Raw genomic sequence first — 16,655 nt, 5'->3', positions numbered from 1 at the left:
ACATCTGCTAGCAGAAATATATATAAAACTGGAATAATTATTATAAAAGAAAATTTTAAGAAAAAAAATCCAAGCTATGTAAAAATGTTATCAAACTAGAAAGCTACAGATAAGCCAAAAACTGTACTTTATGACTTATTTTTTGGAGTCTTATTTTGGGTAGAGAATAAAATACAGGTTTAAAAAATTATAAATAATCATTTAAACATTGACAGAGTTTTCTAGAAACACTTAATTTGTTCTGTTTGGTACCAAGCCAAATAAAATGTGTAACATTTACAACAGCTGATACATGTAGTACATAACTAAGCCCTCCTATCAGCAAAGGAGCAGACAACAAAAAGAAAGACACACAGAACTTCCCAATCAATCTGAACAGCTGAATGACTATTTTGAACAGTTTAACAGAGTTGACTAAAATAGACAAAGGAACCAAGTACAGCAGTAGGGCTTTTACACATAACTAGTTAAATTTAGAATATGACTGAGAGGGAAATAAGACCTGAGAGACAGGATAAGGACAGAGCTCCATCCACCTTGTTTTCTGTATGCTCAGATGCAACCAAAACACTGCAGTAAATGCAAGGATGCAAAGTAATAGGAAAACAGGTCAAGTATGCTTTCAACTCTTTTTACACCGAGAGCAGTTTTAGCTCCTTATGTGCACCTTGACTAGAGAGGTGACTGACCCTACATTCACAAAGATGCAAGTGACCGGGTCAACACATCCTAAAATGCTACTAGCTTTAGTTGTCCTTCTCAAGCCAACCTCAGCTAACTAAAACATGCTTCGTGGAATCAGTCAGGGAAGTGCTTTGCAGCAAACCACATTTAAAATCCATTTTAATTTCCTGTTTTGTGCTTAAGCACTTGCAACCATATTACTGTACCAAAAAAAAAAAAAAAAAAATCTCATGGAAGCTCATAGACTTGCAACAAGTTGGCAGAGAAAAGGAATCAGAAGAAAAGAAGGGCTACCTTTTAATGAATTGATATAGCAAATAAAGGATTTAACACAGAAGACTGGGAAAAAAGTTTTTCCTGTTAACCTCTACAAATAAGAAAGATGCAAATACGCTTTTCACTGGAGCTTCAAACATTTGCGAGATTAAAAAAAAAAAAAAAAAACAGAACTCTCTTTTGTAATACTGACCCAGTTACAGATGTAATATCAGCAGAATATCTGTCAAATGGAGGTATCTGCATCAAAACTGATTCCAGGGATATCAGGTCAATGGGTAACCTTGTATAATAGTGTTTTATTTTTATAAACAACTGTTCAATCATCAGTCTGGAATGACTGCAGTTTGTCTCCAGTTCAATCACCTACATTCCAGTTATTGATTTAAGGGCTGTGACAAACCTTCTCAAGTAATTTAGTGTATGGAGTTCATCCCCAAAATTTACTGAGATATTGTTTTCATATAGTCTTTTTCACTCACGGACTCTACTTAAGGCATCCTTAATGTTCTTAAAAATACATCACTGGGATTAGTACAGAAACATTAAAAGCATCTCAAAGCACCTTCCAGCAGCTTTTTCCATTCTCCTTTGAGGAAACATGTAAATACAGAGTTGTTACTGGTAGAGTAGAAAGAAAAGGGTTGCAAATCTTTATCCAAGAGTCACTGGACTGAGTCAACCCTCAGATTGTATGATTGTCTGGAAACTCATTCCATAACCTTTAAACAAAGAACATACGCTCTTTCTCACACAGGCTGAGAACCTGGGCTCTGTGACTTACATCATCCCAGGAAGCAGAAACATTCTGGCAGTAAGTAAAGGTACTGGGTCAGGAATATGGCTGGTGACAGATCATCAGAGCTCCACACTTGTATAGGAATATGCTGATTTTCATCAACTGAGGATTTACAATGTCGAACGTTACTTAATGTGAAGAGTGGGTTCAGGATCTGGAATAAGCAGTTAAGGTACATGCAAGACAAATAAAATCCCTGGGAGAAAGCTGAACTTACATATGGTGGTGTAGAAGATGGCAGCAGCAGGTAAGTACATGCAGTATACTCTAATGCTCTAGGAAATTGTTCAGTATCTAACTTCAGTTTCTCAATACTAAAAACAGAATCTCAAGTTTAAGCAAAATTCAGTTACTCAAAGGATACTACTTTTGTAGGCAAGACACCTCTTCTCCCCCTTTGCCACATAATGGTAATATAACCAGAACAACCAAAGTCAAATTATTCTAATTTAAACGAGCACGATCCAGACTGAAATATCTTTACCAGGAAATTCATGACTAAAGCATGATCATAATCCTTTTCACAATCTCATGATCTTTTTCATGTGACTATCTCATACAATACTACTAATACATTACTTTGAAACTTCAGTCATGCATCCCTAATTGTGGTGTTTAGCTTTGAATGGCACCTTTTCTCCATGCCCTAATGGTTAAAATTGTTTGTAACCTATGATCATGATTCATTACTGAAATACAAGAGCTGAGCATTATCAGACCAATTTCAAAATCAATTAGATGTGTCGCTATATTCACTTAAAATAGTAATAAACCTAGCAGAATATTTTTAATCTTCTATTATATAATCTTCTGTATCTTCTGTTGTAATTCTTGTTACAGAGCAAAGATGCTTACCAAACAAATGCACCCATCATAATAAGTCTCAAGCAGAACAACTTCTAAGAGTTGATTATTTATTTGTTTCTTTTTAAACAAGCTTCATTATTCTCCAGGCAATTATAAATAACTGTCATCTTCAACCTGTCAGGCAGTATTCGTATGTGTAAATATCGGAAACCTGAAGTTCAAATTCTGCAAATTTCAGCAGCACAGAATTGTATATAGCCGATTCAATATAAGAACATTAAGACTCTCAAATCCCTTAAAAGAATATGGAAAGGCAGCCTGAGGACAAGGCTACACCAGAGCTGAAAAATATTCTGGCTATTATTGCTGTCAGCCTTTGCCTCGTTTTATTCACTCATTTGATTCCCTGCTGCCTCTCCTCCTCCTCTCCAAGGCTCAGTGATGGTCAGGCACCCAAAAGGGGGAGACAGGAGGGAAAACAGCTCTTAGCTATGCGTTGGGTAAGGAACTACAACACCCGTAGGCCAGAGCTGGGAATAACAGCCCTCATTACATTTCGTTGAACTGCAAACAAGAACAAGACAAGCCTTTCAGGACGCACCCAGGCAGGGGGACAACCCCACCCTAAGTCAAGCTGCAAAGTTAGAACGTGTAAGATATGGATAAGACAAATAATTCTGCCACACCAACTGACATTTCAGAAACCACACACAGTGCGATGCCAAATGCATCCCCTCCCCTCCTCATTCATCAATGCAAGCAAATCATTCATACTAAATGCAGTACCGATTGCATATCCATATACAAGGTTTTTAAATCAGAGGCTTGAGGTCAAAGTACCTGAGCAGTACATCAGAGTTATCTTTTCTATATGGAAAACTCATAGTATCTCTGTGCTAAACCATTGTCTGCCTACAGTGTTTCATCTTTAAACTAAATGCACACACCTCTGATGAAATTTGGTGGGTTTTTTTGGTTGGTTGGTTGTTGTGGTTTTTTTTACAGCCCTTTTCATTCAATTTCCCTTGGATTCCTGAAACTTCTCTGCAGTGCCTGTTCTCTTTGTATAGCACTTTATTTTTGAGAAAAGTTAATTTAAAGCATGGAATATGAACATGATTTGGGGGGACATTTTTGTTTACTCATCACCAACTGCTTCACTGAAACAAGAAAACTAGTTCCACAGTTAGGCTTTACTGAAAACAACAAACTTTGATTCAAATAATGTGGTGATACAAAATTCAAACTCAATTGAAAGTCACATCTATCATTTTAGTGTTTGTAACTCACATACTACAGCTTTTTTTGTTAGTGTACAATGTTGACTGGAATATTTTAAGTGTCCACCTTTCTTCCCCCCACCCTTTTTCCTGGCTGCTCCCAACAATTTTAGTAACCTGAAATATTTGTAGCATAAGTGCACTGCATTTCTCCCCTTCCCAAGTTATTTTAGTCTCTCCTTTTTTTGTTCAACTTTCTTTCCTTGCTTTTCTCTGAAGAACATTCTGCCCTTTTTTTCTATCTGCAGAATTGATCTTGTCAGTTATCTACACTGATAACTGAAATATTTTTGACTCCTCTAAGTAGTTCCTCAGCTCGAATGCCAGGATGACTAAAGTGCCTTAGCAAGACTTCAGGGACAACCAGAAGTTTCACACCAAGCAAAATTACCACACACATGCTTCAGCTAAGACAAGACAGAACCGAGAAAGACAAAAAGTGTTAAAGACAAAGCAATATTCTTACAAAAACAAGGTATTCTCTCTGTTCAACACTGAAAAGTTAAGTGCTTGTGTCATTCATTTCTATTAAAGAACTATTCAGAGTAACAGCTCTATGAGAAATGGCAGGTTTTTTAAAGAGAAGAGGTAAGTATTTCTTGAAATAAAACTACTGACTACATAAAGACAGGTTTTCTTACAATTCCTGAAAATTTAAATTATTTCTTACATTGCAGGTGTCTACTCCAATGCACATGCAGGAGAGATGCCTGCAGCCCCCCACCACTTTCACTCCAGAAATTGTGCAATATTTCATACTAATATTCACTTAAAAAGATGACTGGAATCTGAAAATCCAAATTAACCTACTCTTTATTTTCTAAATTTCAAGTTTTTAACCAATGCTAGAATATAAAGTCCTATTAATCTAGCACACATCTTTAAAGATAATTAAAAAAATACTAATGTGAAATTAATATATTGCTGTTACTGAAAGACACTGTAAGTAAGTGGTAAAAACATTTAATTAAATAACAATCTCATTTTGTTTTATCAAACAAAAGCTGACATTAGCTTCCGGATATACAAATAGGAAAACCTGCTACAGATCTAAAAAGGAACAATTTCTAACTTTAGTTCTCACCCATCTCCTGTATTTTCTTCCCTCTTCAATTTCAGTGAAACAGGTTTGTGGATTTAAGTAAAACTCATTCATCTGAAAATCTACAGCCCAGTAGGAGGGGCACTTTGTAAGAACAGACCACTAACTAATTGATCCAAGCCATATTTGCTAAGTTAATACCAGATAAGACTTAAATAGTACAGAAAGCATTTATGCATAACTAAACACACCATGAAAACTTTTAAAAAAATCTGAAATGTGAAGTATTTGAAATGCCAAATTCCAAGCATACTAGAAAATGATCCTAAACTAATATGGTAGCAATTTACTCGCTCAATTATCCAGAATGTGGCATTTATTTTATTTTGAACGGAAAACAACTGAACAGCCTTCTTCAAAAGGACAATTATTTGTAATGAATTGCTGAGTACAGGATCCTTCTCAGAGCTCAAAAGAACATAAAAACACCAAAACAGTTGGAAGTTATATTAGTTCTGCTTACCAAGAATTAATTTTCTGTCTTTCATATATAACTTGTACGTAGTCCATAAAACATCTATTAATGCACAAAATTTATAATGGAGCTGGTTTGATTTTGTGCCAATGTTCTACTGTTCAATTAGGTCCTATTAAGATATTAGTGTTTGTAAGAATGAAATACTTCAAAAGATGAACCAGTTACACCTGCATTTTAAGATTTTTCTACTGAAAGTAAGCAAATGTTTAAGGCTGAAATTCAACAAATATTATAAGATGGTGTTGCACTTAGAGCAGTGGTCCTGCCCTCCCCCACTGCTTCATTCATACCCATTCCCACAAAACCATTTTTGTATGCCAGTACATTTGTTTGCTGACCTGTTCACTTTGCAGCTGTACAACTAGATTCTGCTGAAAAATAGCCTAGAAAAAGAAAAAAAAGATTATTTTCAAGACAGATTACTTTTCCTATCTGGTTTACCGTGCAGCTGCACAAACACCACAGTCCACACAAAAATGAGCAACCTTGCTTTTGGTGGCAATGCAAGCTTAAAGGTTTTGTTGATCTGCAGCCTAACAGAGTATTTTGGCTATAGCACAAAAAAAAAAAAAAAAACAACTGGCCACCTCAAAATGTACTCAAATAACATTGAAAGAACAGCAGTGGAAAGATTGCTTATTGAAAGCCATTTGAGAATATTTTCTCCAACTTTACCCTCAACACGGAATACAATATTGTTTGCAATAAAGTGTTAAACCAGTTGCAGTATTTTTATTCTTCCTATAACTTAAATCACTATACCTATTTCGTCCTTGTGCTATGTTAGAATACATGCAGTATGTTAAAAGGCATTAAAGGCACATCTTTGATACGTGTTTAATTCCTGCACTATTACAATAAAAACCCCTCTATCATAGCTACAATCCAAAAAGGAATTATGCATGTCTACTAATAAACTGATTACTTCTCTCACTTTTAAAAAATAAACAAAGATTTAAAAAAACCTATCGAGTATAAAAGTGCAATGAAAAATGTGACTAAGGCATTTTTCTTTTACATGTGCTACGCCAAATTAGTTCCTGGTGTATTACAATTATTAAAATCCATTTCTAGAATTTAGAGTTTACAAATTTGTTACTTGAAAACATATACCATTGATTCAAATCTGTATTTTTAAATAGGAGATTTTATTAATGAACTACCATTACAGATTTTATAAGGCCCTCTGTCAAAATGCTGTTCAAATTCTTCCTAGCAATTTAATTCTGTCAGAGTACAGACCAGGAGAACTACTACTCCTCTTGGGCAAGAACACAGACTTCTTTTCCTACAGGTATAAAGGAAATCTGGGAGAAAACAGGCAACTACTGGAACCACTCACATCTTGAGTTAGAGGGCTCCCAAAGCTGTCTTTGTCCAATGATTACAGGAGACAAGTGTTCAGAAGTAACACTTAAGGAGTTTGATGCATCACATAAAATAGCTGTACGTACTTCAACAGGCAGATCCACCAAGAAAATGCCCATCTGAACCAAAATGTGCAATTTCCGTCACCTTCCAAGTAACACCTCAACAGAAGTTGTAACATTGTGTAGCCCTCATTTATTTTAGCCATGATTGTTGTTAAAGAACTACATGGCAGGTCTGTGAGATGATCAAGGCAAGCCTTCAAACTGATACCAGTACTTACTGACTTCAAAAACCACTCACCATGAACTGCTAACCTTTCTTAACAAGGTATTAAAGCAACTTTGAAGGGGCACAACTTTGAGGTGAACGAACGCAGTATTTAATATCCAATATTACTCTTACTGCAAGATTAGAGATAGAAAAGGGGAAGGAAGCACAATCTAAGATGGAAGCAGAGATGTCTTCTTAGCCAATCAAATTGAAAATACTGATGGGATAAACATGAAATCTTAAAAATACAATTATGTATATGTACTTCCCTGTGTCCACCACCTTGCAAGTGCAGGTACATGCTATAATAGCAACACAGATAAGCAAGGACAGATACGATGGAAAGTGAGACTGTGTTACCAGTTTTTCTAGAACTACATTACGATTAGATATATGTAACCTAGGCTATGTTGTGTAGCATTACCATTTGATTTAATACCAGTTCATGGCTTTTACAGTAACTATAATTGGGCACATTCTTCTTCTAGTACCTCTCCTGAAATATGGATGCTCCACTATCATTTTTCTTCTGTGTCACCATGTCTTCTTCCTTTCATTATAATTCCAGTTCTAAGGATGTTCTGGACTAACTGCTGATAAGATCCAACACTATTGTGATCACCATCCTTCTCAGTGGGATCACTCGGACATTATAGTTTCCTATATCACTTCTTTGATCATTGACATCTTTCATCTTCACTGATTATTGTTTTCCCTTCCTATTGGGGCTTCCTGCCTTGTACATGATTCCATTAGTTCTCAGGGCTCTATGTAATTTCTATAACACATTTCTGTAAAGAAAGAGCACTTTTTATCAAGAACCCACTACTTTGATACATCCTCCCAATTACCTGAAACCTGTCAATTTTAGTTAATACACAAGTGAACCAACTTCTTGTGATTTTTCCAGTGTTAAAATTTTAAATTGTTTCTACTGTCTCTAACCTTTAACACAAGTGATCAGTAAGCGTATCTCAAAACGGATCCACCCAGTATTTTGGAAAAACAAGACCATCCTGACTAATCAAGAGGCACAGTCTGCAAAGTGTGGTGTCAAGTATCTGTAGCTATTCTCTTTCTGATGAACTGGAATGGTCTGGCAGCCTGCCACTGAAATTACAGGTCATCAAATTTCTCTGAGAAAGATGTTTTATACTTTTTGCCACTTATAACTGAAACCAAATGAAAACTGGACTCTACTGCTAAAATCAAAAGGTCAATAGTCAGCTGTGACCACTATTTCACAGGTTCAACTTCAAAAATATTTAAGATTCACAGAATGTAAAAATCAGTTTCTGTAGCAAACACTTTATTATTCCACGGAGAGTGGATTCAACATTTCCTGATTAAAAAATCCTCCCTCCTCCCCTCTCCTTTTGCTACTGTAATTGACAATAGATCAGCCCCTTCCAGAGTCTGCTGAGCACGTCACAGTCATATTACGAAACTGTGACCATATTAAAGCTATCCAAAGTAAATGCATTATGTGATCAGGGCTGCACATTTTTTCTACAAAATCAAGCCAATTAAAACTACCGTATTTCAAATTACGTGTTTAACTAATTAACAGACTACAAAACAGACTTGTGTTAGAAGACAGCTTAAACCACCAGGGTAAACTGACAGAATCTATCAAACTGATACACATCTGCAAAATTAAAGTCTACTGGAAAAAACACCTACAGTCCATCTACACCTCCAAAAATATTTTAACATCTAAAATAGCTCGGTTTATAATATCATTAAACATAAACAGTATGAGAGTTTAATCCTGAGAACAGACAAACTTTCAATTCCCGTTAACCACAGCTGAAGATACCTAAACGTGTGCTGTTAAGAGTCTGAGGCTTTACTTCTGTTTCTAGATGCACAACAGCTTCTTGTGAATCCTCTGATCCGCTTCACAGTCATTTAAGTTTTTATGATACTGAGTCACTAGAATAACATGCTGTCTCCTAGCAGAACACCTCATTGCCAGGTTAAGAAGCTGAAATACGTCAATAAATAGGTTGGCTATTTAGCACTCAGACCTATATTTGGCATCCATATCTAGCTAATGCTATACCACAGTTCTTAATCAGAGAAGTTTTCAAAATAGGGGGAAATAAAGGTTGGAATATCTTTTTTTTTTTAGAAATTTGGCAAGGCTAGCAATGTATCCTGTCTTTGGCTAACGTAACTGTATCCTCAAAGCAAAAAACAACAAATAAGCAGAAATACTAAAAAATATTTTCCTGTCTGATAAGCTAAGTTCACTATTTATAAATTTCTGATTAAACAACATGTACTTTCTAAAATTCAGCTTTAACTTTTATAATGTAACATTTAAAAAACATAAAAATCTTAAGGATCACGCTTTGCTTATTGTCAAGAAAAGTAAACCAAAGCAAAACATAACTGTACAGAACAGAGAACAGCAGAGACATGGGGATTCATTTCAGTATTTCACTATTATTCAATCACTGCTTGGAACTACCGCATGACGTATTTGATAAGATACTGGCAAAAACGCAACAAAAAAAAAAAAAGTTTTATTTTCATAGTTAAAATACATTCCTTTTATTTGAAGAACAATGTACTCCTCTCAATGTTTCACTTTAAGAATACTTTGTTTATAAAATTTAATTAATCCTTTGCCTTTCATGTCCACATTCTGAATACAGTAAGAGAGAAAATTCCAGTAAATTAATTCATTTGTAGAAACCCTCAGAATTTTCCCTAAAGTGACAATTTGCCTTTTTCAGTGTTACTACCATTTTAAGAACTCAACAATAGTACATTGTCTCATTCCAAAACACCACTTTGATTTGTCCATAGTCCAATTAACAAAAAAAAAAAAAAAAAATCAATTTTAAGGGGTTCTTGGTTTAAACTGTACCACAATTAAACTATAAGAGGTGTTCCTATGCATCAAAGGCTAAAAAGTACCATAATAATGCACTCTTTCACTAGACAAATGCAGCCACTTAGCACTGACAAAACAGCAGTTTCTATGAGGAATACAAGACAAAGTATGAACTTCAAAGACAGTGAAAATATTTTTACATCGCCTAGAATAACTGTTTACTGCAATTAATTTGAACCACAAAGTTTGATACAAAGAAAACAGAAGGGAGTAATAATTCGCTATAGTTGCTGCATTCTTATTAAAGCTTCTCATCCCAATCCACTCTTTTAAGAATCAGCATAAAACCCTCACATTTCTCTCCCTACTGTTGAACATACACAGTTAGCAAAAGCCAGCATGAGCATTTTTGCCCAGAGCCACTAAAAATGAACTTCTGCTGGGACTCTGGACCTTAGTCTGCTAGAGGCATATGTATAAATTTAGACTATGCACTTTACAAAACTCCAACTCTTACCTGTAGTACAAAGACAGCAATTAAAAAAAACCAAGTTTTAGCAAGGGAGGCAACGTAGGCTGTTCTTTGTTTGACAACATGAAAACAAAAAGTCTAGAATATATTACAAGTATTAAGAAATCAGCTATGGACATATTACAATAAAAACCAAAATTTTCTATATATATCCTTCTGCAATTACTGTGTATTTACTGAATATGTGGTACAAATCTTGAGAGCAACCGGGCATATAATACGATGTCTCTGCTAGACTATTGCCTCAATATGCAGTTCAGAACAGGAATGACGGAAAGTCTATCCTGTCTATATATCATATCAGACATCAAATAAATGGGACTATTTTAGCATAAAAATGCAGCAATACAAGGCTACTTTATTATTTGGACTGCAGCCAAGTAGTGTATTTCTTAAGTTTTAATGTAAGCTAGTATCATTTAGAATTGTACTTTTAGGCTGGGATATTGTCTTCAGACAGACATTCAGGTCAGCAATAAATAAAATGCTTCTATGTGCTGCAAAAAGAACTAGGCAATAAAGATGGCCTAATGGTATGGTTTGCATGTCATGGAGTGAGAGTATTCATCAAGGCAGTGGAGCCCTGATGAAAAGAGGTCTTTCTTTACTAGAATGGATTACAGAAATTGCTTCGAGCCTTGAGAAGTCACATAATCATCAGTTAAAACATAGAGTACAATATTCCACTTGATGGTAAAGAAGCTCTTCTGGACTGCTCTGTATGTGATATGAATGAAGTAGTGCCTACAGTGGCAAAACATTACTTAGTCAGACTTAGATGCATACCTACTCACTATTCCCCCTTAGAGGAAACACTCAGCTGGCGTTATTGTTAGTTATTTTACAAGGTGAGTTAAACTCTACTTTCAGTTGTACAAATGACATATGGTGCTGTAGTTTTACCCTGGCCAGCTGCAAAACACTATAATGCCACTCGCTCACCACCACCCCCCCCCCATGACGTGCAAGATACGGAATATGGATCTCAATCCCAAACCTAAGACTGAATCCTAGGCTAGCAACTGGGGCTGTGCTCCCTCCCAGCTTCTCCTGCCCCTGCAGACACTGGCACAGCAGAGCAGCTGAAAAGTCCTTGGCTGTCCTGGCAGCAACTGTAAACACCAGTGTCTTATCAGCCTTCTCAGCACAAATCCAAAACACAGCCTCACAGTAGCTGCTGTGAAGAAAGTGAACTCTGTCCCAGCTGAAACCAGCACATAAAGTTACTATCATGAACAACCTTAGAACCAGTCATCCTGAGATATAGTGCTACTCAGTCTCACTTAAAATGCAAATCAACAAAGATATAGACATTACTCAAAAAAAGCCACATCAAGAATCACAATGAGTAACACCCACACGAGGAGACTACCTTAGACATTACACATACTTTTCCTTTGCTTTGCATTGATACTCCAACCGAAGTATGGCTGCATACTATCATCAGCAATTAGCTGGTTAAAAGAGGAACTATCTATAGATATCCAATCACCAGCTGTAAATCAATTTTTACAGTTATCCTTCAGAATTCAAGGTATTATTTTTGACCATTAATAATCATCACACTGCAGTAATAAAAATGCAGCTGTAATAAAAATGCACAAAGATCACTTCATGAACGTGGTGCAAGTCAGGTAATCTTGAGATATCTGCCTTTATATATAAACTGTATGACAGCACCTATCTGGAATTCACGTTTAATTAGTGGTCTTTACTAGGAGCTGTGATTGGAAACTATTTCTGAAGTATTTATAACCTACATGCAGAAACACTGCACAAAGTCTCTGTTGAGTATATTTATAATTTTATGCAAATTGTGCAATCTTACATAACACTTCCTTAATCTGAAGAGCTTTTTATCTCATTTTTATGTATTTTATCTTACAAAAAGACTAACCACAGGAATACTCTGACAGGACTTCATTTGATTAATGAGTTTCAGACATTATCATAGTTATTCATTAACTTCCAGTATTATGCAGAGTTTATCTCAATTCTAGACCGATTTAGCTACCTAGTATCAATCACTACAAAAGTAAGTCTCTTTGTTACTTAAGCACTGAATTGAATGCTTAGACTACAATTTGCTGTACCTCTTAACAGTTCAGAAGCTATAGAGCTTTAACTCCTCCCTAGTTAATATTCCACATTTTGTACATATTTGATACTTTATTTAATACTGAAATGATGGGACTGCCAACACAGAAGAAAAAGAGGGAGTGGTTTCTATGGCAAGCTTCATAAGACTACAGATACAGTTCCCACAAGATTTCTGTTAGGACGGCTCTTAAAGGAAAAAAAAAACCAAAAACAAACAAAAAACCCAAACAAACAAACAAACTAACTAACCCCAAAACAAAAGCAAACAAAGTCCAAAAAAACAAACCTGGAGATTAATTTTATTAATTTTCACTGACAAAAATTTCTAACAAACACAAACAAACTGATCCACAGCTTGCTAGGTTCGTTTTGCTGATGTTCAAGATCTGTTCAGGAATATTTCTTACTCTGTGTTGTTCAGAGAGCAGCTGTAACAAATTTACCTACATTCAGGCTCTCCAACAGACAATGCAGTATAAATTCTGTAGCAGGTCCATCTGTTTTAGTAGCAGTCTAATTTTGCATTAGTAAAACAAGCAGATTTTCTTTACTCTCACCCTATTGCTTTGGGAAGCAGCAAGCTACAGAAAATGTGACAGCCAAGTGAGAATGAAGCTCCTAAGTCATCAAAAGCTGAGAGAGAGAAGACAACAGCTGAGTCATTCCTCCTCTGCAGCCGCAGACAAGTCAGAAAATGGAAAGAGAGAAGATGAGGCAGCACAACGTGATACCTAGAAGATGAGCAGATTTCCGGTGTAATGAACCGTGTGCCCCAGCATGGGTACAGTACCCTAGGTATAATTTAAACATACCTTCTTCTCATAAGCTTTTGAGACTGACCATCAATTTCCCAGTCTTTCATGCTGGCTTCCAGCTTTTTTGGTATTAAAACCTGTACACGGTTTGGATTATTGCAAGAGGGCACATAACACAAATTAATAATTATTAACTTCTTTACTCCTCAGATTTATATTACATCAAAAAAACTGAAGAAACTGCACTGATTCAACAGCACATAAAATACTATGCACACGTGGATTGATGCAGCACATACATTTCCTTTAGGAGATTACGATGTAGGCAGGACGTGGTTTCCAGCATTTCAATCAGTTTTTTAAACTTAAAAAAACCCCAAATTTGTTCTTCTTATCTTTGCCTAATTAGCACACCTTTCCTTACCAGACTTTATTAGGTATATTTCAAATAATATCTCTGCTGCAATTTAAGAGTGACCTAAAACAAACCCAAATTCTTTCTGCATCAGGTGTTACTTCAGGCCTTTATCAGCAAGATAAAATTACTAGTTCTCATTTAAGATAACTTCAGTAGCTCACCCCCAAACATGAACACTTTTCATATGAAAAAATTGTTTAAAATATTTCCTCTCTAAATTAAGGTGGACTCCCACAGCAAAAGAGGAAGTTAAACTGATTTTCTTCACATTAGAACAGAAACTGCTTCCTGAAAGGCATAAGTTCTTAGTATTCACAGAACTCTCTGTGCACATAAAGATCAATTCTGTGAAAAGCGTACCTACACAAGGAACAGAAGAACTGCGATTCAGCTTTTCTTCTTTGAAACTTCTACTGATGTTTTTAAAGTGTTAAGAGTCAGGACATGTTAATTTGACAATTCTGAAAACATGCTACAAAATAGCATGCTATAAAATGACAAACATTCTTACAGTTGATAGCCAAGCTGCAAAGAAGACAGAACAAGGTTTTATTGTTCTGTTATCATTTTCATTGTTTGCACATGCAGTTACACCTGTCCATCCCCAATAGTCTGTAAAGATGCCATCATCTTTACACTGTTTCACCAAAGACCAAATCTTAATTTACGGGAAAACTTTCATGGAGTTGAGTTCTTAAGTAGCTTGTGTAATTCAGTAATTCCACCTGATGAAAGCACATAACTGTTTCCAAATCCAGACTGATTTATCACTGGTTTATCAAGTGCTCACCATATGCTCGAAATAAACTTCCACTTCTGAAAAACTGGACTGAGACAGGAATAACAAAGCCATTACAATAGGCACAATCATGATGAAATGACATTAAAACTGGACAGCCAAAGCAAACAAGTGCAACCACGCTACCTTTGGGTCTACATTCATTCAACCTTGAAGTTCATGTCATCTGGGCACTAGTTAGTTTCTTCCTACTTGAATCAGCCATTGCTTTGCAGGAAATGTATTATGAATAGAAATAAATATCTACATTACAGTTGCTTGAATTGCTTAGTGAAGGCCACAAAGGAAATCTGTGCCAGGCTGGCTGTATTTATTTTTCCACAGGTATACGCTGATCTTATTTGTGTAAGACAAACCATACAAAAAGTGTGGATCTTACTGTTTCCTACCGAATATTCAAAGAGAATGCTTTATTAACATATAAGGCCTAAGTACCACCTGCACTCAATACTCTCCTGCTGACCTTTCACAATGTAACTCCAGAAGATGGACATTGTTAAAATGTCACATAAAAGTTAGTTTGAGATCACTAATTAACAAGGCCTATTTCCAAGCACCACAGCAGACGAAGCTCAGGATCTGTGCTTTTTCATGTAGACTTTCCAGAACATGCCTGAATTACCCTGATGATCCAATTTCATTTTGTAATGAGAGAAATGAACATTAAGACAGCTAAGCCTGTGAGTGTATTTGCACCATTTTAAACAACTTTTCTTTATTTGCACATTTGATGACTGTTTGGATACATACTCCACACTTAGTACCTGGTTTTTATTTAAGGCAACTTGGAAAGCACAAAGACCTACATGAAAGCAAAGAATATTAATTAAAACAAACCTCACTGGAGAATTTTTTTTTTTACATAGGCAGAATCTTCCTTCATGTTGCCTATTCCAGATAGGCAATCGTGTACGATCCTTTTACATCCACCTTCTGTGACACTAAGGCACATTCCCAATGGAACTGCCACCATTTATTTTGTGAAACACATACAATTAATTCAGTCTATGTATAGGCCCTATTCCCTGTTAGAAATAAGATTCCACGGCTGCATGTAATTGTTGAAAGCAGCTTAAAAAGAAGCGCTGCAGGACAATACCACCAATTCTATTTTAACAACTGTTTCAGAATAAAAATCTAGTTTGGGAAGTCCATAGTCACACTGGTCTCAAGGTTCTTGGGAATCACAGAACTTTTCCACATTTTCTTACATTTTCATACCACAGTATTAGCCTAAGAAGTAACCATTAACAAGTCCAATTCTTGGAGTTAAATAGTATGCCCCACCAGTTTGCACGGAATACCCACTCCCCTACACATCTAATAAGAAGTGCATTCCTAAGTGAAGGAAAATCCGAGTGCATCCTATTAAAATAATACTTTAAAAACCCAACAGGATACCTGTTTTGTAGAGAAATAATCTTCTGTTTTTATGTAATTGTATCTGCAACCACTGCCCACAGGGACACTTGAACATACCAGTTGGAACACACCCCAGGAACCACTTTTATTAACTAGATTGCAATTGCTTCCAGCTTTCTGAAAACTAATCAAGCCTTCCAGTCTGCATTTCTCAGTGCTGTATCAGCCCTCACGTATCACAGGTTCCCTCAGTATTACAGTACAACATCTTAATTAAAAACAGAAGTGATTGTTACTTGAAATCATATAGTGTTTAGAGTGTTAGAAACCAGAATTACTTCTAACTCAGGCAACTCTTGCTCAGAGGCAAGAGTTTAAGAGCTAGCAGGTACAAACACTTCTACAGAAGCCCCCAAAAAAGACAAAGATGACTGAAGAGTTTAAAGAGTAATTTTATTCCGAAATTTCAACGTTAAGTATGTGTTTCCAAAGGATGCAGCATAAGCAGTAGAAAGAGAAGGTAACAGTGAATCAATTCCGTTCACTCACAGATTCTATGTATAGCATAGTACAGACAGGGACAGCATCTCCTGACCCTCTCTTCTCTTTGTTTAAGGTTATGTGCAAGTTACAGCGCAAGTCAATCTCTATGGTTGTTAACACGAACTAGGAACTTCAAGCCAAGCAAGATTTAATCGCGTGGCTTGTTTATCATCCACAATCACCATACTGCCCCCGAACAAATACAGCAACATACTACCAGAGTCCTTCACAGCC

The sequence above is a fragment of the Pterocles gutturalis genome, unplaced genomic scaffold, assembly GCF_000699245.1.
Source record: "Pterocles gutturalis isolate BGI_N339 unplaced genomic scaffold, ASM69924v1 scaffold47899, whole genome shotgun sequence".
NCBI lineage: Eukaryota > Metazoa > Chordata > Aves > Pterocliformes > Pteroclidae > Pterocles > Pterocles gutturalis.
The sequence above is the reverse complement of the archived record's forward strand: the minus strand, read 5'-3'. Positions refer to the sequence as shown.